A 22,728-nucleotide genomic window follows, 5' to 3' on the forward strand; every position below is an offset into this window, starting at 1 on the left:
ACAAATGAAAATATACGCTTGTTGTGGTAACTGAAATGCATCACGGAACATATATGTTTTCAAGCAGTACCATCCGCTTTGCATGGATAGTCCCTGGAGCACAAAATTGTCCTTTGACAAAAGAAATCTCAGCTGATTCTGAAAATTCAATGTGAACCTCAGTGGGCCGTTGTCCTCTCTAATAACTGGAATAAAAACGAGGTATGAAGATACAACGACTTGATCCATGTGTCCCTTAGCCTGAATTCTAGTCTGTAGTTTATAATATCGATTCCAGACCAAGCGTTTTTAAAGTTTTTTTAATTTTCATACAGTCGGACCTGTATTTCCGAAGCTCATTTTCTCCTCAAAAACGCTTCTGATTCAGGTTACACATGCTTATGTACTTCCTGCAAGATAAGTACCGGAGATCCTTTTCCAGAACTTTTTCAGTCAAAATACACACAACCATAGTAGTCTCTGTATTTAGCGGTGTTCAATCAAAAACTAATGCATTGACATAGGACTGAAAATTCCATTTAACAATAATTTTGTACTCGACTTTTGCCTTTCTCGGAAACATTCGGATTAAGGCATATTTCCATATACAATGAAGTGACAAAAGTCATGAGCTACTAATACAGTGATGGCGGTAGTATCGCGTACACAAGGTATAAAAGGGCAGTGCGTTATTTGCACTCCGGCGCTTCATGTCAAAACGTTTCCGATGAGATTATGGCCGCACGATGAGAGTTAACAGACTTTGAAAGCGGAATTGTAGCTGCGGACAGACGCCTGGAGCATTCAGTTTCATAAATTATTAAGGAAATCAGTATTCCGGGTTCCTCAGTGTCAAGAGTGTACCGAGAATACCAAATTTCAGACATTACCTCTCACCACGCACAACGCAGTGGCCGACGCCTCACTTAACGACCGAGAGCAGCAGCGTTTGTGTAGAGTGTTCAGCGTTAACAGACAAGTAGCAGTGCCTGAAATAACCACAGAAATCAATGTGGGACGTACGACGAACGACAGAACAGTGCAGCGACATTTGGCGTTAATGGTATATCGCAGCAAATGACCGACGCGAATCCCTTTGCTAACAGCACATCGCCTGCTGCTTCTCTGCTGGGCTCGTGACCATATCGCTTGGCTCCTAGACAACAGGAAAACCATGGCCTGGTCAGATGAGTCCCGAGTGGTAAGAGCTGATGGCAGGGTTGGAGTGTGTCGCAGACCCCACGAAGCCATGGAGCCAAGTTGTCAACAAGGCAGTACACATGCTGGTGGTGGCTACGTAATGGTGTGGGCTGTGTTTACATGGAATGGACTGTGTCCTGTGGTCCAACTGAACCGAAGATAGACGGGAAATGTTTATGTTGGTTTACTTGGAGACCACTTGCACCCATTCATCGACTTCACGTTCTCAAACAACGATGGATTTTTTATAGATGACATTGCGCCGTGTCACTTGGCCGCCGCTGTTCGCGAGTGGCCAATTCAAGGGAATGATTTGGCCAGACAGACCGCCCGACATGAATTTCATCGAACCTTTATGGGACATTTATAGAATGAAATTTTCACTCTACAGCGGAGTGTGCGCTGATATGAAACTTCCTGGCAGATTAAAACTGTATGCCGGACCGAGACTCAAACTCGGGACCTTTGCCTTTCGCGGGCAAGTGCTCTACTTGTTCTGCTTGGTAGAGCACTTGCCCGCGAAAGGCAAAGGTCCCGAGTTCGAGTCTCGGTCCGGCACACAGTTTTAATCTGCCAGGAAGTTTCATTTATGGGACGTAATGGAAAGGACAGTTCGTGCACTAAATCCTATAACAGCAACAGTTTCACAATTATAAATGACTATAGAGGCAACATGGCTGAATGTTTCTGCAAAGGACTTCCAACGACTTGTTGAGCCCATGTCACACCGAACTGTACGCACTGTACCTTGCAAAAGGAAGTCCGACACTATATTAGGAGGTACCCCATGATTTTTGCCACCTCAGTGTAAAATGATCGCCAAATGATCTATCCTGTCATATTCCTGAATATTGACCATCTCTCCTGGGACACCCGATATGATCTGTGCGCAGACAACTTGCGAGATATACTGTACCTCCAGAAACGTACCAAGGACTTAATGAACCCATGCAGCGCAGAATTATTGTTGTATTGCGTTCCGTGTGTTGACCAACATGGGATTAAGTAGATGGACATAATGTTTTGGTTCATAAGCGTGTAAAGTAGGGAAAATTAGGAATGACATGAAGGTATTACCAGGAGAACCATGTGTGAGATTCGTCTGCAGATAATGTACGCAAAAGGAAGACTGTGCAAAGCAAGGGTCTCCCACAACACGAAACGAACCATTTCTCTTTTCGCGAGGGACGGAGAGTGGCAGTTTGTCGAGGGTGTCGATGCGGCGATAGAGGTAAGGAAAAAAAAGCGGAGACGCGCACGTCAGGCAGACGCCGGCGACTGTTAAAGCCGCCATCAAATATGCACGGCTGCAGCAGGCGGGGGCGCGAGGCGGCGGGCGGGAGATGGGAGATGACGGCAGGCTGACCGCCGGCCGAGGGCTGCCGCCCGTCACCTTGCGGCGCCGCCACTTGCCCGAGGAGGGAGTGGCGGCGGGGCGAAGCCCGTAGGCCGGCCGCCGCCCTGACAATCGGCGCCGGCGCGCTGACAGCCTAATGGACTGGTGTCGCCTTTTGAAAGACGGCCGCCGCTGCAGACATTATGAAATAATAAACGCGGCGGGCTTGTCCTCGTCAAGCGTCAGGCGGGAGGACTGCGCGGTAAAATAATTCAGCACCGCGCCGACGGCGACGCGATCGGGTGTCTGGGCGGCAAGCATTTTAAATGGAGGAGGGGCCCCAGGAAAAAGCCGAGGGAAGGCGGCGGCAGCAGCCGTGTACGCTCGAATATACATACGGCGCGGAGCGGCGGCCGCGCGCGCCCTCACTTATTCAGGGCTTTTCATTCTCCGCGGAGGGCCCGACAGCTCCCATCCGGCGACGCGTCCGTCCCCGGACAGACACCCGCGTCCGCAAGGAGACCCCTCGCTGCTTCCGCGGGCACTCCGGAACAGACAGACAACCGACTGCAGTCCCTGGCCGACTCTTATGGACTCACTGAAGGTGATCGTTTGACAAAAGACACTGTGATTACGACACTGGATCAAAGGCGCCGAGCACCACATAGATATCCAAGGCACCAGTAAAGACGCTAGGATAAATAAAGGGGACACGTTTCCAGGGGGGGCGGGGGGGGGGGGGGGGGGGGTAGGGGGTAGGGGCGGCGGTTATCTCGCGATCTTCGACCGACGTTTCCTTAGAGATTTTTCTGACGTTTCCTCAGCAGGAGTGGCTGTCAACGATTCACTCTCCATTACTGGTGACGGGCAAGAAAAGGAGGTTTAACTTTTGATAATGTCAGCGACTCGTGCTGGCAAAACGTCAGAATACTGTTACACCACCGTCGGCCGAGGATGCCAGTACAACAGCTAATAGGCAGTACTTCGACAAGTGGCCATTTTTGTAGGAAGGGGTGTCCTACAAGCGTGTCACCTCTTGTTCCATTTTTCATTTAACTATAGAAAGTTCAATACAAACAATGAAAACTGGTACAAAAGGAATAACAAATTATTGTAAACAAATACATTGTATTCATCGACATTAATTCGCAGACTGCCAGTTCCTTGACGTCAACTGTATTAGGTATAGATCTACTACCCAACAGTGACATGAAAATTTGTGCCCGACTGTGACTCGAGCCCAGAGGAGCCGTGCTGCGGCTCTCGTTGGGGCTGTTTGTGGATTTCCGCCCTCTGTTGGAGGCCAGACCGTATCCTTTACTTGTCATGGTTGCGGTTGTTTGTCTTCTTCTCGTCTTGAATGGCACCACTCATTCCGCAAGCGTTACCTGTCCCCTAGTCGCAGCAGCGTCACTTATCGATATGTAGTGCCTGTTACCCTATCTTTGGGGCGACGTCATTGTTTTTACGTGTCGTGTGAGTGTGGCAGTTCGGTTGGGGACTCAGCAGGAGCCATGTCCGAGCATTGCGGGAACACACCGGGACCACTGGCAGCACGCATGGATTGCCGGATGGAGGGGCTGTGGTCACGAGGGTGCACGACTTCGTCGTAAACCCGATCCGGCAATATTAAAGATGAGTGCATGTCAATCCAAATAGAGTGGAGTCAATCACTCGTATGGGCCCAGTAGTACATATGTGATGTGGTGACAGATTATCATCGCGCCGCCATATGCAGTTTGGTGGATATGCATACCGGTGGTGGTGGTGGTGGTGGTGGTTAGTGTTTAACGCCCCGTCGACAACGAGGTCATTAGAGACGGAGCGCAAGCTCGGGTTAGGGAAGGATTGGGAAGGAAATCGGCCGTGCCCCTTCAAAGGAACCTTCCCGGCATTTGCCTGAAACGATGTAGGGAAATCACGGAAAACCTAAATCAGGATGGTTGGAGACGGGATTGAACCGTCGTCCTCCCGAATGCGAGTCCAGTGCGCCACCTCGCTCGGTATGCATACCGCTTAGTACTCGAAGACCGTACTGTGTTAAAAGCACTTGGCTCATTGATTAGATGGGGTTGTTACTCAACTGTGAATTAATAAAGCAGTGAAGAGATTTGTTTCAATCTGCCAACCGTCGTCAGAGTATTCACAGTGAGTTTAGTGTTCGTTTGTGTGCCTAATGAATTTTATGTCACACATTGGTACCTGATTTTGGCTCGCTTTGCGATTGTTTCCGCAATGACGTGTGGTTGCTGATTCTGGTTGGTTACATTTCGGTTTTGCCTCGCATGCAAATCGAGTGGGGTTTCAGTTACTGTTAGTTTGTCTGATGTTCTGTACTGTGACTTGTTTGTTCAGATTTTCGGGTTTGTGGAATCGGACGGAAATCTGGCAGTGGTTCCTTTCTAGTTCCGGGCGTTCTAAACACAGTATTCTGCAGACGTAGTGCAAACCGCTGGTTCTGGCTTTAGCGCATTGTTTAGTCGTTGCATTTGGTTTATCGGACGTCAGGTAGCTTCAGAAAATTATCATTAGTCATTCGTTGGACTGCCACTAGTCTGAGTTACCATCTTGTGAAGTGGATGCAACTCTTGGTTGCCTACCTCATCGCTCGCGAAAGTGTTTGTTGCCGGACCTTCTCAGAGCTCGATCCCTGGAGTACCGTCTATGGCCCCTTGTGTTACAAAGTTTACCATCATCTTATTTCACCCGTTTGGTGACCAGTTGCTTGTTCTTTTAATTAACCTTTGGTTGTATTTGCTGTTTTACAGCAGGTTTCTAATTTTTTCTATATACTTGCCGTTCCTGGCGTGCAAGGCATTGCGGTCATTTGCTTTAAAAATATTTGTATTTCAGCAATAAGCCTAAAAACCTTATTTACTGCCATTCCTGGCGTATGATACCTTCTGCTGTGTTTGTGGCCACTTACATTTTAATATTTCAATACCTGTAAGTTGTAAATTGCAGAAAGTTCTTAAACATTCTTAATTTATTGCCATTCTTGGCGTGTAAGGCCTTCAGCCCCGATCACAGTGGTTTTTTTTTTTAAACATTATTTATATCTGTATTTTATGGTGATTCGCTGATTTGTAACGCACTGAAAACATTATTATTTCCACAGTTGTTTATTCCTTCATTAATACCGTGTGCTATTTTTTTTATTTATTGTTGAGTCTGGAATTGTGTGTGTAACTGTAAAGGGCAACCAATAGTAACTGATTACGGCCCCGTCCACAATCGTAACCCAATCCTGCCTTCCCTTGACAATCAGGTCACACCGGACATCGCTCTTATCGCGAGAAGTCACCTTAATCTCTGGCGCTATACGTGCACGCTGCTCTTACTTCCATATGTCACAACGTCTACGTCCATGTATGATAGTCCACTAAATTTATTACCTAATGCTCGCAAAATCACTTGGATTCCGTCAATAAGGAGAATAAGACAACGAGGAATCGAGAGCAGAGTCGTTATCCCCTTCGCCGTGCCTATGCTTGAGACAGCTCGCAGTAAGCGGCATATCTGTGTTCGAACCCCGTGTGGCAAATTTGATCTCGTTTCTGGGTAGTAGATCTGTACCTAATACATGTCAAGGAATGCGCCGTCAGCGAATTAATTTCGAAGCATTTCGTACAGCTTTGTAACGTCAGTGGTGTTACGCCAGACATGCATGTAAGTATATTGCATTCAGTTTTCTGACCTTATAAATGTCTAAGCAGAATCCGAAAAGGACACTAACTACGCGTTAAAAATTTTGTCTTATGCCTTGAAAAACCACAATGAAATTAAACACAACCAAAGCTAAAGTACTGCCTGGTGCAAATGTATCAATTGGATGTTGCTTCGGCGACTTTTGTGATCATAACCTACCCCAGTTATCCAACTCGGAAAGGGTACCTGCAGTTTTACCTGGAATCCGAACCACGCGTCGTTCTTGGCGAATTTCCCCATCATTGAGAGGTGAGTGCTAGTTTAAACGGCAGACTGAAAATCTCAGGGTATGACTGGGTTCCTATCCTGCAACCTTTTGACTTCCATTCACGCGCTTCACCAGTTTCCTTTACCGGAATGAGGGAGGTTGGAGGCAAACGGGGCAGGGGTCGCAGCCCGAGGCCTGGCCACGGTGTCCTGTTCTTTGACCTTAGAAATAAGAAGGTGGGATGTATAGGATCAAAGATGGCCAAAATGCATCCCCGAAAAGAAGAACTTTTTTCTTTTTTTTTTTTTTTTTTTTTTTTTTTGCCGTCACCAACGAATTGGAAAAGCTCGCACTATGGCATTTCTCATACTACCGACACTGGTTCAAGCCCGCGTCCGGCCATCCTGAGTTCGGTTTTCCAAGATTTCCCAAAATCGCTTAATGCAAATTCCGGGATGGTTCCTTTAAAAGGGTGCGGCCGACTGTCTTCTGTATCCTATCCTTATCCGATGGGACCGATAACCTCGCTGTTTGGTCCCCGAACCCCCCCCCCCCCCCCAAATCAATCAACTAACCAATCATAACACCGAGGGGAGGGTAAATGAAAGCCTGTTCTCGCCGACTATCCAACAGCAATAAAAACAAAAGAGGTTGTCTCCTTGCGTCGTGAGGATGCTTCATAGCGCTACTCTCTGTGAAATTATCGATGCATGTCTCCTCGTATCAGTTTGGTCGCCGTTGGTAGTTCAGTCCTAACAAAAAAAGTACAAAACTGTTAAGGCTTTCGTGGGCACGTGCTGATGAACTGCCTATTGGCGTCTGTATCGTGTTCTTCGACCGACGTTTGTTTGACGATTTTTCAGACGTTTCGCCAGCAATGGAGGGTGAAGCTTTGACAATTCCAGACATTCGTGCTAGCGAAACGTCAGAAACTTCATTAAGGAAACGTCGGTCAAAGAACACGAGACAGAAGCCAACAGGCAGTTTATAAAAAAAATTCATGGTTCAACTTTTGCTGTTATGGATAATCCAGCTGCGAGGTCGCTTATAAAAGGCGTTCCAGAAAAATCTGTGAAACATTGCTGGTACCCGTGCTTGGTTTCCCGTACAATCGCACAGTGTCGTTCGTTTAAGTAGCGTCAAAAACCGAGGAATGTCTTCTCACCTTCACCGAACAATTAGTGGGCGGTACGGCCACGTACGTACCCATCTCAAAGATTTTGCAAAATACACCTCATACTGAAAAGGATCTATTGTGCAGTTATCCGGGCGGGAGTCACGCGTGCGAGGAAAGCCAACATCTGGCGCCCTGAATGGTAAACATCCCCGCAGACAAGACGACTATCATATCCATCACTCAGCAAGTGACACACAACGGAGGTTCAGCGAGGTGAATTTGATGTAGCCGAAACTGGCACACCTGCTTCCCGTTAATCATTATGAACCAAGCGGACTGAACGTCCATGTCAAGTGTAGCGGCGCTCACCTCCTGCCACACAACGCGCCACTCTACATGGGAGTATTTCTCTCAATCACGTTTCGCGCCCTACTCAGCTGCAGGTTGATATACAGAGTCCGTCAGAAAAATGTATACACTCTTTGTCAGGCTCTATCGAGATATCGATATTGTCGTTCGATTTGAGTTACGAGTGTGCTGCAGTATGGTCTTTCATCTCGGAAGTGAGAAAACAAGATGACTGGAGCACGCTTGACATTCGAGCAAGCGAAAATGTATTGTGAAGTGGTTTTTCAAGGTTGAAAATGCCGTTGAAGTGCAACGTCAGTGGAAGCGGGGCTTTAAAACAGAACCGCCAACCCACCTAACAATTAAACGTACCATGGAGAAGCGTGAGTTGCATGGAACGATTTGTGATATTCACAAAGGAACATTAGGAAGACAGCGTACAGCTACAAGTCCTGCTTCGTCGGCTCTTGTGTTTGAAACATTTGTTAATTCTCCACAGAAGTCTGCTACGCAATGTGTGCGTGAAGTGGGGGTTAGCAGTACAAGTGTACGAAGAATTTTGAAAGCTGCAAAGTGAAAAGTTTACATTCCACGATTACTGCACGCGATTAATGATGACGATCCTGATCGCCGAATCCAATTTTGCAAATGATATCAGCAAATGGTAACTGGTGACGAACAGTTTGTGACGAAGCTAGTGTGGAGTGGCGAGGAACAATTCAAGCTTAATGGAACTGCGAATCGGCATAATAGTGTGTACTGGGCACCCGAAAAGCCGCATATTTATGTGGATAAAGCGGTCAGTCTACCAGGGGTTCATGTGTGATGTGTGGGCTTAGTAGTACCCTTTTTCTTTAATGCTACTATCACTGAAAATGTTACGCACATCAATTTTCCCAGGTATACGTACTACCACCTAGCCGTACGAGCTTTCCTGAATTAACAATTTTTCGGGGCATTGGATTGGACGAAGAGGGCCCATTGAGTTCCCTCCACGGTCGCCAGATCTAACACCTATGGACTTTTTTTTACTTGTGGAGAACTGTGTGAAAGATAACATCTATCGACGAAAGCCACGCACGCTGGCTTTCGCCAGGAGATTACAGCAATATGTGCAGCGATCTCCATTGTATCATTGACTGACGTATTATTAAATGTATAATAAACACATAAGTAATAATTTTCGTTCCTTAAAGTATGTATACATTTTTCTGGCGCTCTGTCTATTCCCCTCGCCAGTACAAGCGTGTAAGCAATAGTGCGGCGCAGATGTAACTACTTACTTTAGGGAAGAACTGGCCAATATAGATGAACAGCGCTGGGATGTCCGATAACAGCCACCGGGAGAGAGAGAGAGAGAGAGAGAGAGAGAGAGAGAGAGAGAGAGAGAGAGACAGACCGGCACGAAGGCCTCCAGTAGCAGACTTCTAAGAAATGTCGGATAACGTCGCCATATCTTCGTGTGAGACTTACAAATAGGTCCTTCACTCTGTCCTGAACTTGAAGAAGGCCTAAGCCCCGCTGTCCCTCGGTAAGGTGAGAGATTCGTAGCGGATCTTGAACAGCATGCCCATACTAAGAAAGAATCCCAGAACCAACAGCATGCTGCTGGCCAAAGATGGAGGGAACGGAAGCACTGTGTAACATGATAAATATGTGGCGCCCTCTCACGTCCGTTGCAGAATGTCTAGAGTCCTAAGACAGAGATCAGTCAGCCCTGCTCTGATCTGGTCTAATAGACGGCTGCAGGTGAGGGCTGCCGAGCGCCGCAGGTCAGAGACCAAGCAACGTATTGTGTCACACGTAGGGGGCGCCGACGCAGCCATCAGGCTGCCCCTTACTTATAGACAGAGCATACGCTTTTTGGATGGTGAGACTACTGCCTGATGCCTAGTCATAGGTCGCCACGCACGATAGTACTGTGCGGACACAATCTCCACCACAAACGAGAGTTACTAGATCGTTGGTATAGGCAGTGTAGCAAAAAGTGTGTCTGCTGAGTGTCATCTCTGCCAGACGTTGTTAGAGTCCACAGAGCAGTGGTTCCAAAGCGAGGACAGCCTGTCTCACCGAGCGGTGTATCAGGATCAGAGGCAGAAGACGGTTGTTGTACAACACACTGGTCGTCTGGCAGCGAAGAAGACACGTCCGTGGTGATGTCCGACAACCCCATGTACCGTAGTACCGCCGATAAAAACGCCTGGTCAACGCTTTCAAAGTCGAGGGAGGCAAGACGCCAGGCATTTGGTGAGCCTGGGCAATAACAATCATGTCGCGATATCGACAGAGAGAAGTGCCGATGTTATGATCGCCTCCTAAGAATCCTTGGTCCTGTAAAACGACATGACCGACCGTCCGCTTGAAACGCGCCGCCAGCAGTCCCGTGAAAATCTTCATGCCACTGATGATTAAGGTCAAGGGGCGACAATCAGAGATCCTGGATCCATTTCATGGTTTATGTGTGGGTACGACCAAGGAAAGCCACAGGGACTTACCCCATGGTAGACACCAGATCACGGCAGATGTCCGCTCATGCTGCACAGAAATTTCTGGAAAGCTCGATAGAACTCCAGAGGGAGGCTGTCGGGTTCCAGCGACTTATGAACAGCACTCATCTGTATCGCTTCAAGGAACTCTGCCTCTATTACATCTTCAATCAAACCCGTTGCTGCAGACCGGTGGATCATCAGCGCTCTTACTGGGTATTAACATTCACATTGAACGATATCAATTCTCACAAATGAAATTGCTGCGACGATCCACAGGGACACACATCAGACAATTTCTTCACGTCTGTCTAAATCGACACAAATTTGTTGCATGTATCCTCCAACAGTTTGGAAAACCTACTTAATGATACTGTACAAGCTAAGAAAAAAGCAGGAGCAGGTCCACACACTCAGAGCTCATTGACGTCCTGTGCCCATCATTTTACCCAGCATGCCTGACACTTCGCGAAAATTTAAAACGTGTGTTGCACTGTTTTTAGAATGCGGACAGATTTCCAGCCAAGTTGAGGGTTGCTCTTGTGTCAGCATATGCGTATGAAAGACATGTAGTTAAAGTATGTTTTATCGAATGTTGGACTCCACAAGCTTCAAACATTGTTGAATCAGAATCCATAAGTTTCATTCTTGAATCATACTCCCGGAGTAGGAAACTGTATGTCAATGGACAGTGTCCTATTCATAATCTGGTGAACATCCAGTTTCTTCCATCACCACGAAAATATGATAGAAGCGATGAAGTGTTTTACGTTCAAAGATTTGGAGAGTATGGTAGGATCTGTGAGGAGCAGAAATAGAGACAATGTAAGTACAAGAAGATCGGAATAATTAATGTCCACACTTTCCTATAAAGTTTGCATTCCGAAGTTTAGTTTTCTGTCATACATCCGTAGTTTATGGTTTTCATATCTTACTTTAACACTAACTGAATCGTCATGAACTTCCAGTACGTCTGTGATCGCTAGGTTCTTATGTTGAATTAAGGAAAGATAGGAACATAGCAGTCAGACGTAATCCAACTGCTTTTTTTTTCTTTTAATCTTGCTTATCCAGATTTCATCTGTAAATAGCCATCTTCTGTGCATTTGAATGAGTTACCATCCAACAAAAAAATGGTTCAAGTGGCTCTGAGCACTATGGGACTTAACTTCTGAGGTCATCAGTCCCCTAGAACTTAGAACTACTTAAACTTAACTATCCTAAGGACATCACACACATCCATGCCCGAGGCAGGATTCGAACCTGCGACCGTAGTGGTCTCGCAGTTCCAGACTGTAGCGCCTAGAACCTCTCGGCCACCCCGGCCGGCCCTTACCATTCAACAAACTTGCAGCTGTACATGTCACCAATTGACTTCATCGGTCAACAGACAGGTATAGGCAGATATATAGACACAGCTCGCAAGTCACCATATGACATATGATGACATATACTGCTGGAATTTATTATATGGTAACTCACTCAAATACACTGTAGACGGCTATTTGTAGCTGAAATTTGAGCATGCAAGAATAACAAAAAAAACTGGGGGGTTGTGATTGGTTGTTGTGTGCCTATCCCTTGTTAATTAATCTCCAGTCGTTGTGCTCAACGTTCCCTCAAGGAATCAAAGTTCGTTATGTGTATTGCCCCCATACCTGATATTACGAGGACTAATTATAAATGTCCATTTGACACTTAGGCCTGCCAGTTTTTTCCAGCAGCAGGTAAATATTAAAAGTTCAGTATATTTTCGTAAATATCGGATTAGGAGATCATACATTAATTTTCAGAATTGTTATTTCCACTTTTTTCGTATTAAAAACGTCACTGTGAAGAACTTATTCATAATGACATTTACGGAAACATGACTCTTGTCTTTCGTTTTCGTTCAACATAAATGACACAAAGATTTCTATATTTCTCTCAAGACGGGCATATGATTTCCTATTTTGACAAGTATGTCTTCTGATACGGCTTTTTTTCTTTTTTTCTTTTTTTCGCAGAAAGTTTGAAGGTCTTCCATTCTGTTTCTAATACAACAAGCCACAAGGGACGGTAAAATATCTCAGGTGCCATAAATTCGACTATCTCCATGTCACTTGGGAGGTATACAATCTGATGAGACCATCTGTGAGAAAGCCGATAGACTATATGACGTTCTCATAGATGATCCAATTTATCAACAAATTCCACATCCTCAATGAATCTGGCAACAGCAGCAAAAATTCCGCCAATATTTTAGTTCCATCCTTTTTTAAGCTTTCGTGATATATTATAGAGAGCCGGGTACAATTCTGTCTGTGTGCCACCGAAATAGATTCAGTTTTTCAGCATTACTTTCATTAGATTTATTGTGGTGAGTAGGATTATGAACTACTGCCCGCTATCTCTGTGCCTAGATCTTGAATAATCCTGGAAACAACTCGTTGTCCTTGAGGTATATTGCATGTTGAACAGCAGTCAGTATACGTTCTGCAATTTTGAAAGCTTCCGTTACATTTCAGCTGAGATGAGAAGCGGTAAAAAAATTTTCCATGAACGTAAAAAAAAAATGTCGTCAATGGAAAGTGTGCAGCTCACAGGCTTGAAAAGGGGTAATTGGTGCACTCATGAAATCACTACATTAATTCATAATTTGTATTTCCGCAAATTCTACAATGTACATATTCTACTTACCGATATACTCATAGTTAAATGACTTACACGTACATCACGCACTAAGTCACGCTTCCAAAAGAGTTTATAACCGGCTGAACCTTATATGAACCTTATAATACTACGTAAGGATCATATTTATGCGTTACACATACCCCTGGCGGTGAATACGTAGGTCAAGCCATCTGGTATATCAAAACTGTGTGCGCTTCGCAGAGTCCTTATTTTATCCCACAACTGAAGTGCTGTAGAGGCTGATAACTAGTTTCTTATTACTTTTCTCCCTGTACGATAATCTTACACTTTCACTTCTTACAAAACTTAATCCTAACATCAAGCACCATGCCTCTCAATTACACAATATAGTTCACTGAACGCTACAGCACACAGATACCATCGTCTACAAAACTTGGTTTCTACACTCGACCTTTTCCCATAAAATCTTCATCTTCTTTCACAGTCAAACCATAAACTAACATCTTCCTGATATCAGTGCTTTCATCCAACAGTAATCTACCTCATACCTTCCTCGCATTGCTTCTTCCCACTCTTGCCCAAAACCCTGGTGACCAACGCACCACTGTTAGTAAGCCTGCGTCGTTTCTTGATAGTTCCTGAAAGGCAGGAAACAGATGTAAGAGTTAAACTTCGATTCCTATTAATTCGTGGGTAGACTCGAAAAATCTTTCGTTCGCCAAAGCCAAATACTGTTTTTGGCGCTTTTCCGAAGAGTTCTGAGTGAGAAACCTTAAGCAGACAGAGGATTATTGTATTACATATAGTTAAATATCGTATAATGTTTGCATTGCTGTTAGCGTTAGATATCCTAAAATGGAGGTGGCAAAAGCCGTTATTTGATTGTTTTAATTGGGATTTGATTTCTAAAATTATACTGTGAACGCATTTCTTTTTAAGTTAATCAAGCTTTGTGTTTTGCAATCAGCATAAAACGTGATTCGAACCTATATTTAGAGAGTAAGCGCACAGTAAATGCTCATTTTACGCACACACACCCTTGCTGGAGTGATTCGATGGCCAAGACTTCCACTTTTCCGAAACGACAAGCTGATGTTAGCTCATGGATCACCACGTTATGCCAACACTTCATTACACACTGCAGAGATTTTGGAATTTAGTAAAATACACACATCAAAAAACGTTTTGCAACACCCCAGTTCCCAGAACTCCTGAAGATAGACGTTGACTGTGGATATTGTATCACAGACCCAGTCCCTTTGGCTGTTTACAGATGTCATTGGCTGGTTCAAATGGCTCTGAGCACTATGCGACTTAACTTCTGAGGTCATCAGTCGCCTAGAACTTAGAACTAATTAAACCTAACTAATCTAAGGAAATCACACACATCCATGCCCGAGGCAGGATTCGAACCTGCGAGCGTAGCGGTCGCTCGGCTCCAGACTCAGATGTCACTAAAACCGCCCAACGATGTAAACAACCATGCATGGGCAGCGCTATTAGACGGAGGGTGTCCGACAGCCGATCAGTTCCAGCCATTCCACCGGGAAGGAAGTACACGACTCGTGTTGTCTGTAGTTCAGCCATGCCTAGACGGTCAATACTGCGGTTCGATCGCGTCCGCATTGTTACTTAGTGCCAGGAAGGGCTATCAACAAGGGAAGTTTCCAGGCGTTTCGGAGTGAACCAAAGCAATTTGGTTCGGAATGGAGGAGACACAGAGAGACAGGAACTATCGATGACATACCTCGCTCGGGCCGCCCAAGGGCTACTACTGCAGTGGATGACCGCTATCTACCGATTATGGCTCGGACAACAACGCCGCCACGTCGAATAACGGTTTTCGTGCAGCCACAGGACGTCGTGATACGATTCAAACTGTGCTCAATAGGTTGCATGATGCGCAACTTCCCTCCCGACGTCTATGGCGAGGTCCATCTTTGCAACAACGACACCATGCAGCGTGGTACAGATGGGTCCAACAACATGCCGAATGTACCGCTCAGGATTAACATCACGTTCTCTTCACAGATGAGTGTCGCGTTGCCCTCAAATTCAAAAATGTTCAAATACGTGTGAATTCCTAAGGGACCAAACTGCTTAGCTCATCGGTCCCAGGACTTACACACTACTTAAACTAACTTATGCTAAGAACAACACACACACCCATGCCCGAGGGAGGACTCGAACCAAAGGCAAGAGGGGCATATGCATTCAACCAGACAATCGTCAGAGGCGTGTTTGGAGACAACCTGGTCAGGCTGAACGCCTTAGACACACCGTCCAGCGAGTGCAGCGAGGTGGAGTTTTCCTGATGTTTTGGAGTGGCATTATGTAGGGCCGACGTTCGCCGCTGGTGGTCATGGAAGGCGCCGTAACGGCTGCACGATACGTGAATGCCATCCTCCGACCGATAGCGCAACCATATCGGCAGCATTTTGGTGAGGAATTCGTCTTCATGGGCGACAATTCGCGCCCTCATCGTGCACATCTTATGAATGGCTTCCTTTAGGATAACGACATCGCTCGACTAGTGTGGCTAGCATGTTCTCCAGACATGAACCCTATCCAACATGCCTGGGATAGATAGGAAAGGGCTGATTATGGACAACGTGACCGAAAAACCACTCTAAGGGATCTACGCGGACTCGCCGTTGAGGAGTGGGACAATCTGGTCCAACAGTGCCTTGATGAACTTGTGGATAGTATGCCACGACGAATGCAGGCACGCATCTATGCAAGAGGACGTTCTCCTGGGTATTAGAGGTACCGGTGTGTACAGCAGTCTGGACCACCACCTCAGAAGGTCTCGCTGTATGCTGGTACAACATGCAGTGTGTGGTTTTCATGAGTAATAAAAAGAGCGGATGTGATGTTTATGTTGAACTCTATTCCAATTTTCTGTACAGGTTTCGAAACTATCGGAACCGAGGTGATTCAAAACTTTTTTGATATGTGTACTTCAGCGTACTGTTTGAGAAACATCGACTATACGCCCCAAATTTCCTCCATTACCTTCAGTTAAAGACGACGAAATTGATTCCATGCAGGGACTGCAATTTCTGTTCGCAGCTTAACAATCTTGGCTAAATAGGAAGCTCCCACTTGAAGCAAACGAATGATATCAGGACAATTAACCAAAACTATTGTCCATGCGAATTATATGTAATATAAAACCCACATTGAAGAACTAATTTGCTCAGTGTGTGTTTGAGCTATGTTAGGGTAACATTGTTAATATTTTCGTTTCTCAAAACGACATCTATGGTTGTTAATCCGATGGTCCTAAGAAAGGAAGGAAGGTTACAGTTTGGCATCCTGTCAACAACGTGCACTTTGTATATTAGCAAACGTTACTGATAGTTAAGTGACGTATAGCTCCGAGGCTGGACTCGTATGAGTGGATCATGTAGTGACATGTTGTCATAATCTTGTTTTATTCGTTGCGTTTCATCTTCTGACGGCATTATTTTTATTTGCACTGCTCTTCAGCCGTGTAGGAACTTCAGGTGTTTGCCATGTTACCTACAGTTGCTAAGACATGGTACAGGGAGTGTGTACCGTGGCAGTACCTGTATACGGTAGGCTTGTTGGTATTCTCTGTGTTGCCTGTGTTGCCTAATGTGAAGGCGCATCTCTGTGCACGACAGAGCGCGCGGCATTGTTCATACATACAGTCCCTAACGAATCGTTTACCATGATAGTTTCGTGAGAAGGATGATTATTATACAACAAATAAAACGATATGATTAATGTCGTTAAAAAGTTATTCTTGGTAAAATCTAATAACTAAACAAAATCTCCAAGAACGTTACCGAAATTGCGTGGTCCACCACGAAGCCAGGAAGAGTATGCTTGCCATACGGGAGACGAGACGCATGTACTCTGATGAGGGTCAGAAATTAATGTGTTAGTAACACGTACTAAAAGAATAAAAGTAGTAGATGTGACTGTTAATGTTATTATCAGCCTCATATTAAAGGTTTCAATTTGAAGTACACTTTTCTGGCAAAAAAGCGTAACATTCACGAAGTCTGAATTTGTTAATTTATAATCGTTAAAAACAAACACAGCAAACATTCAAACATTTTTATTCCGAGGTAACTAAATACTGTTAATAGCTTTATAAGGAGTTGGATGAAATGTTGAGTTGGATTACTTGGATAAGGAGTTGGATAAAAAAGTGGAAACACCTCGAGAAATAGTTGCTTGAACATAAACGCAGACGCTAGCCAATTGTGCCGACTGCGCTGACCGCGAATGGCATTGTGCAATGTTCTCAACACATCGCAAATGCTGGTTGAGGTCAGAACAGCGATTGTGCAGTTTTGTGTGCATTACGTCGGAGACAAGTGAATTCGAAAGTGGGCAAACTGTTGAGGCACGTATGGTTGGATGCTTCCGTAACCAAAGTAGCCGATGTGTTCAGTGCTTCAAGAGGCACCAATTCAAGATTTATACCGCATACAGAAAATCGGAAATACGTCACCACAACGTTGGCAAAAGTATGTTTTGAGTAATAGTGACACACGGTCATTGAAGAGGATTGTGACGAAAAATATGAGTACGACAGCTGCAAAAGTCACAGCAGAACTGAATGTCCACTTGCGATCCCTGTCAGCACCAAAACAACACGAAGGGAGCCCCATGAGGACGGAATTACAGGGCGAGCAGGAATTTCAATACAAAAAATCTGGATTAAGGAACAATGGAAGAAAACAGTTGGTCGGAGGAGTCTTTTTTCACACTGTTCCCAACATCTGACAGAGTTTACGCCAAAGACTGAAACATGACGGGGGTTCGGTGATGATGTGGGCGCCCACATTGTGGTATTCCGTGGGCCCCAGGGTTACTGTGCAAGGTCGCATTACTGCCAAAGATTATGTGACCACTTTGGCTGATTAGGTCCATCCCAAGTTAAACTGTTTGTTACCCAGTGGTGATGCTGTGTTCCAAAAGGACAGGGCCCCTTGTCACACAGCTCATATCGTCCAGACCTGGTTTTGTGAGCACGAGAATGAATTGTCTCATGTCTTCTGGCCACCTCAGTCACCAAACCTCATTGTTATTGAGCCTTTGTGGTCTGTTTTGTAGAGAAGGGTGCGTGGTCGTTGTCCAGCTTCATCATCGTTACTTTAACTTGCCACTATTTTGCAGGAAGAGTCGTATAAGATTCCTTTGAAAACCATAAAGGACCAGTGTTTGTCCATTCCGAGACACGACTGGAAGCTGTTTTGAATGGAAACGGTTTTCCTGCGGCATGTTAGGCATGGTAATGTGTTATGTTTCTGGTTTTCCGACGCCTTTTGCTTTCATAGTAAATAGTGTAAATTTAATGCTCTGATCTACATAATGTGCGCAAGAATTTTAGTTTGAAGTCTGATTTTCTATGCAAGTTTTGTAATTATTTAGTACTCCGTCTGTTAACGTTTTTACATCATTGTTCTTTACAGTGAGTGAGAAATGCTTCACATATCGTTAGATTGCAAGTTTAGTGCTTTGTGTGATTGATTCAGTAGAATATAGCTGTAAGAGAAATGTCGAAGTAAATGAATTCCTTCATTGATCTTGTAGGACATGCAGTGGAAACAGGAAGCTAACTAAACATGACACAAATACAGCTGCTCTTCGGATTAAACTGGGGAAGACCTGGAAAGATCTGGACATCTTGAGAAGGAATGAGAGAAAATAGTTGTGGAAAGTGGCGGCAATTAACAGGACAAAAAGGATAAGACTTCCTTAAGTAGTTTTGTCATTAATGTGAAAAACAATTCCGCTCCATTGTCTCAGGTGGCCTCCTATGTTAATGTCTGTACTATAGATGCAACCACATCGGAGAGAAATTTGTGCAGAGGTCAGACTAACATATGATCCCAGAAGAGAGGCAGCTGCCTTTTCACTTGCTGCAAGAGCAACAATCTGAATGATTCACTGACCTGGTCTTGTAGCATTATCCAACATGACCTTGTGATGTTGGCACAACGAACGGCTGAAAAAAAGAGGAAGCTATAGCCGTTTCATTTCTCGAGGTCACTGCAGCTCTATTGCATGGTTAAATGTCAGTGGCATTCTATTGGGTAAAATATTCCGGAATTAAAGTAGTCACCCGTTCAGATCTCTGGATGGGACAATTGAGGGGGATGTTGCCATCAGGAAAAACAAAGCTGGCCTTCTACGCGTAGTAACGAGCAATGTTAGATGCGCAGTTTGGTACGCAGATAGACACTTTGAAAAGAAAAATGGATATGCTGCATTTCGATATAGTGGTAATTGGTGAAGTGTGATGGCAGAATATAAAAGAATTATGGTCAAATTAGTACAGGCTGATCAATACAAAATCCATATGGGTAATGTAGGGAACAGTCTAATAATTAATAAGAAAATAGGAGTGACGGTAAACTACTGTGAACAACATGGTGAACACATTATCATAGCTAAGATAGACATGAGCAGATGAAGAAATGTGCGATTAGGTAAGATAAATTATCCAGATAGTTAAGGAAGACAAAAATTTAATTGTGTGGGGGACTGGAGTTCGGCAGTGGGAAAAGGGAGGTGAGGACAATGTAATGGGATATGAGCTGTACGGAAAAAAATTAAAGGGGAAGATGCGAGAATTTTGCACAGACAACGCTGATATCTACAACCTGACTCGAGAAGAAGGCTTTATACGCGAAAGTGATACTGCAAGGTTTCAGATAAAGTGCACAATGATGAGATAGAGTATTAGAAACTGTATTTTAAATTTCAAAACAGTTCGAAGGGCTGACTGTAGTCTGACCGTAATAATTGGTTATGAACTGCGGTTACAACTGAAGGAATTGCAAGAAGGGAGAAAGTTAAGAACATAAGACCCGAATAAATTGAAAGGACCGGACGTTGTTGAAAGTTACGAAGTCAGCATTCGTTAAACAGTAATTGAAACAGGGGAAAGGAATACAACAGAAACCGAAAAGGCAGCTTTGAGGGACAAGATAGCGAATGAAGCAGACCATCAACGGCTAGTAGAAATCCTTTGATAACAAAGAGACATTTAATTTAACTTATGACATGAGAAAACATAAAAATCTGCAAATGAAGCAGACATAGGGGAATAGAAACATATCAGACATAAAATAGACGAAAAACAGGAAATGGCTAAGAACAATGCTTTATGCAGAAATGTAAAGCCTTGATAGCACGCATGACTGTAGGAAAGACAGACGCCATCTTGCGGAATATAAAGAGAGGTCTTCGCAAAACAAGTTTGAAGACAATATTATAGAAATGGAAGAGAAGAAAGATGAAAAACAGACGGTACACGATTCTGCGACAAGAATTTGAAGGAACAGTGGAAGGTTTAATTCGAAACAAAGCTACTGAAATCGACAACATTCCCTCGTAATTATTAAAGTATTTAGTAGAGGTAGTCATGATTAAAATGCTTTACCTAAACGCAAGACGTGTGAGACAGGCGAAATACTCTCATACTTCAAGAAGAATATAATACTGTAAATCCAAAGAAGGTGGGTGTGAGCATTGCAGGAATTTCAGTTTCATACAGTAAGACATGGCTGCAAAACACTAATACGAATTATTAGCAGAACAACGAGAAAACTGGTAGAAGATGACCTTGAGCTCTGGAGAAAAGCGGGAACACATGAGGCAATAATGACCCTACAACTTATTTTAGGAAGATACGTTGGAGAAAGGCAAACCCAGTTTTACAGCATTCGTAGACTTGGAGAAAGTTTTTGACAACTTTGACTCGAATATTCTTATTGAAATTCCGAAGGTAGCAGGGATTAAATTCAGCTCCGGGAACACTTGCTAGCTCAAATTCGACATAGGAACAGAGTGGCAAAAGAGTGGAAGGTACCAGAAATCAGGCCACCAGGTGGCTGCTCAATCGTCTACAGAGAGAACTGAAGGTAGTGCTCCATGAGCACAGAAACCAGCATGGCAAAACCGCCTCACAGCTCTCATAGTAGACGATCACACACCATGGCAAACAACCAAGCAATTCACAAAAAAATATGCTAGGATGCCGCCACTGCATGGCGAGTGGGGTCTGACCTACAGCCATGCTGAAAAGGCCAACGCCCTCACCGACTCATCCGAGAAGCAGTTTCAAGCGACAGAACCCCAGGATGAACACCATGAAGAGGTAGTCCCTCGTTAACTGGCTGTCTTCCTCAATGCTAAGGAGGACCCAGAAGACGAACCCACACTTTTCGCTCCCGAAGACGTGGCAAAAGTAATTAGGTTCCTCCCCACAAAAAAGGCGCCCGGACATGACAGTGACACCAATCAGTTAATTAAAAACTTCCCACCCTCGGCGATCACACACCTCGCGAACGTCTTCAACGAAATTACTCGTTTCCGCGAGTTCCCAGCTTGCTGGAAACACGCGGAAGTGGTCGCGATACACAAACCAGGGAAAGACTCCGCAGCACCACAGGCCGTTTAGCCTCTTGCCAACTCTCAGCAAGGTCTATGAGCTCCTCCTGCTAATACCCATACAGGACCATATTACCAGAGAGCAACTACTGCCGGATGTCCAATTCGGATTCCGGCAGAACCACTCTGCCCCACAACAGATCATAAGAGTTGCTGAAGCAGTCTCAGAGGGCTTCAACCATATAGGCTACGGGCTACTGCAGGGTAGTGCTACTAGAAGAAATCAAGGCCTTCGACTCAGTATGGCATAGGGGGCTACTCTCCAAGTTGTAGACACAAGAGTTCCTCGGGAGCATGGTTATGCTTCAAATGGCTCTGAGCACTATGGGACTCAACTGCTGAGGTCATTAGTCCCCTAGAACTTAGAACTAGTTAAACCTAACTAACCTAAGGACATCACAAACATCCATGCCCGAGGCAGGATTCGAACCTGCGACCGTAGCGGTCTCGCGGTTCCAGACTGCAGCGCCTTTAACCGCACGGCCACTTCGGCTGGCCGAGCATGGTTAGGCAGATCAAAAGCTATCTCACGAATAGAACTTTCTCTGTCAAAGCAGAAACTGCCACCTCCACCAAATGGCGTGTTCGTGCTGGGATGCCACAGGGATCAGTCCTGAAGCCCGTTTTGCACAGACTGTACACTGCGGACACACCAACGGCCCCCCTGGTGCACACCGCACAGTACGCAGATGACACAGCCTTCTACACACGAAATGCGAAAAAGGACCTGGTGATCCGCAGGTTACAAAGGGTTTTAGATTAAACAGAACCTTGGGCCCGTCGCTGGCGCATCACTGTCAACTCTGAAAAGACGCAGGCTATGCTGATTACCCGGAGGCTCGGGAGGCGCCGAACCTCTTCAACGCCCCGCCCCCCTCTACCGTCTTCACCTAAACGGAACCCAACTCCCCTGGCGCAGCCGGCCAGGGTAGCCGAGCGGCTCTAGGTGCTACAGTCTGGGACCGCGCGACCACTACGGTCGCAGGTTCGAATCCTGCCTCGGGCATGGATGTGTGTGCTGTCCGTGGGTTAGTTAGGTTTAAGTAGTTCTAAGTTCTAGGGGACTGATGACCTTAGTAGTTCAGTCCCATAGTGCTCAGAGCCATTTTTCCCCTGGCGCAGAACCGCCAAACACCTCGGCGTATCCTTGGACTCACGTCTTACCTGGAAACCCCACATAGACGAGATCCATAGGAAGGTCTGTGCCAGAATGTCTATCCTATACCCAGTCCTCAACATATCCAGTTCCCTTCACTGCTCTGTAGGAGTGAAC

Source organism: Schistocerca americana, chromosome 4 (genome assembly GCF_021461395.2).
Source record: "Schistocerca americana isolate TAMUIC-IGC-003095 chromosome 4, iqSchAmer2.1, whole genome shotgun sequence".
Taxonomy (NCBI): domain Eukaryota; kingdom Metazoa; phylum Arthropoda; class Insecta; order Orthoptera; family Acrididae; genus Schistocerca; species Schistocerca americana.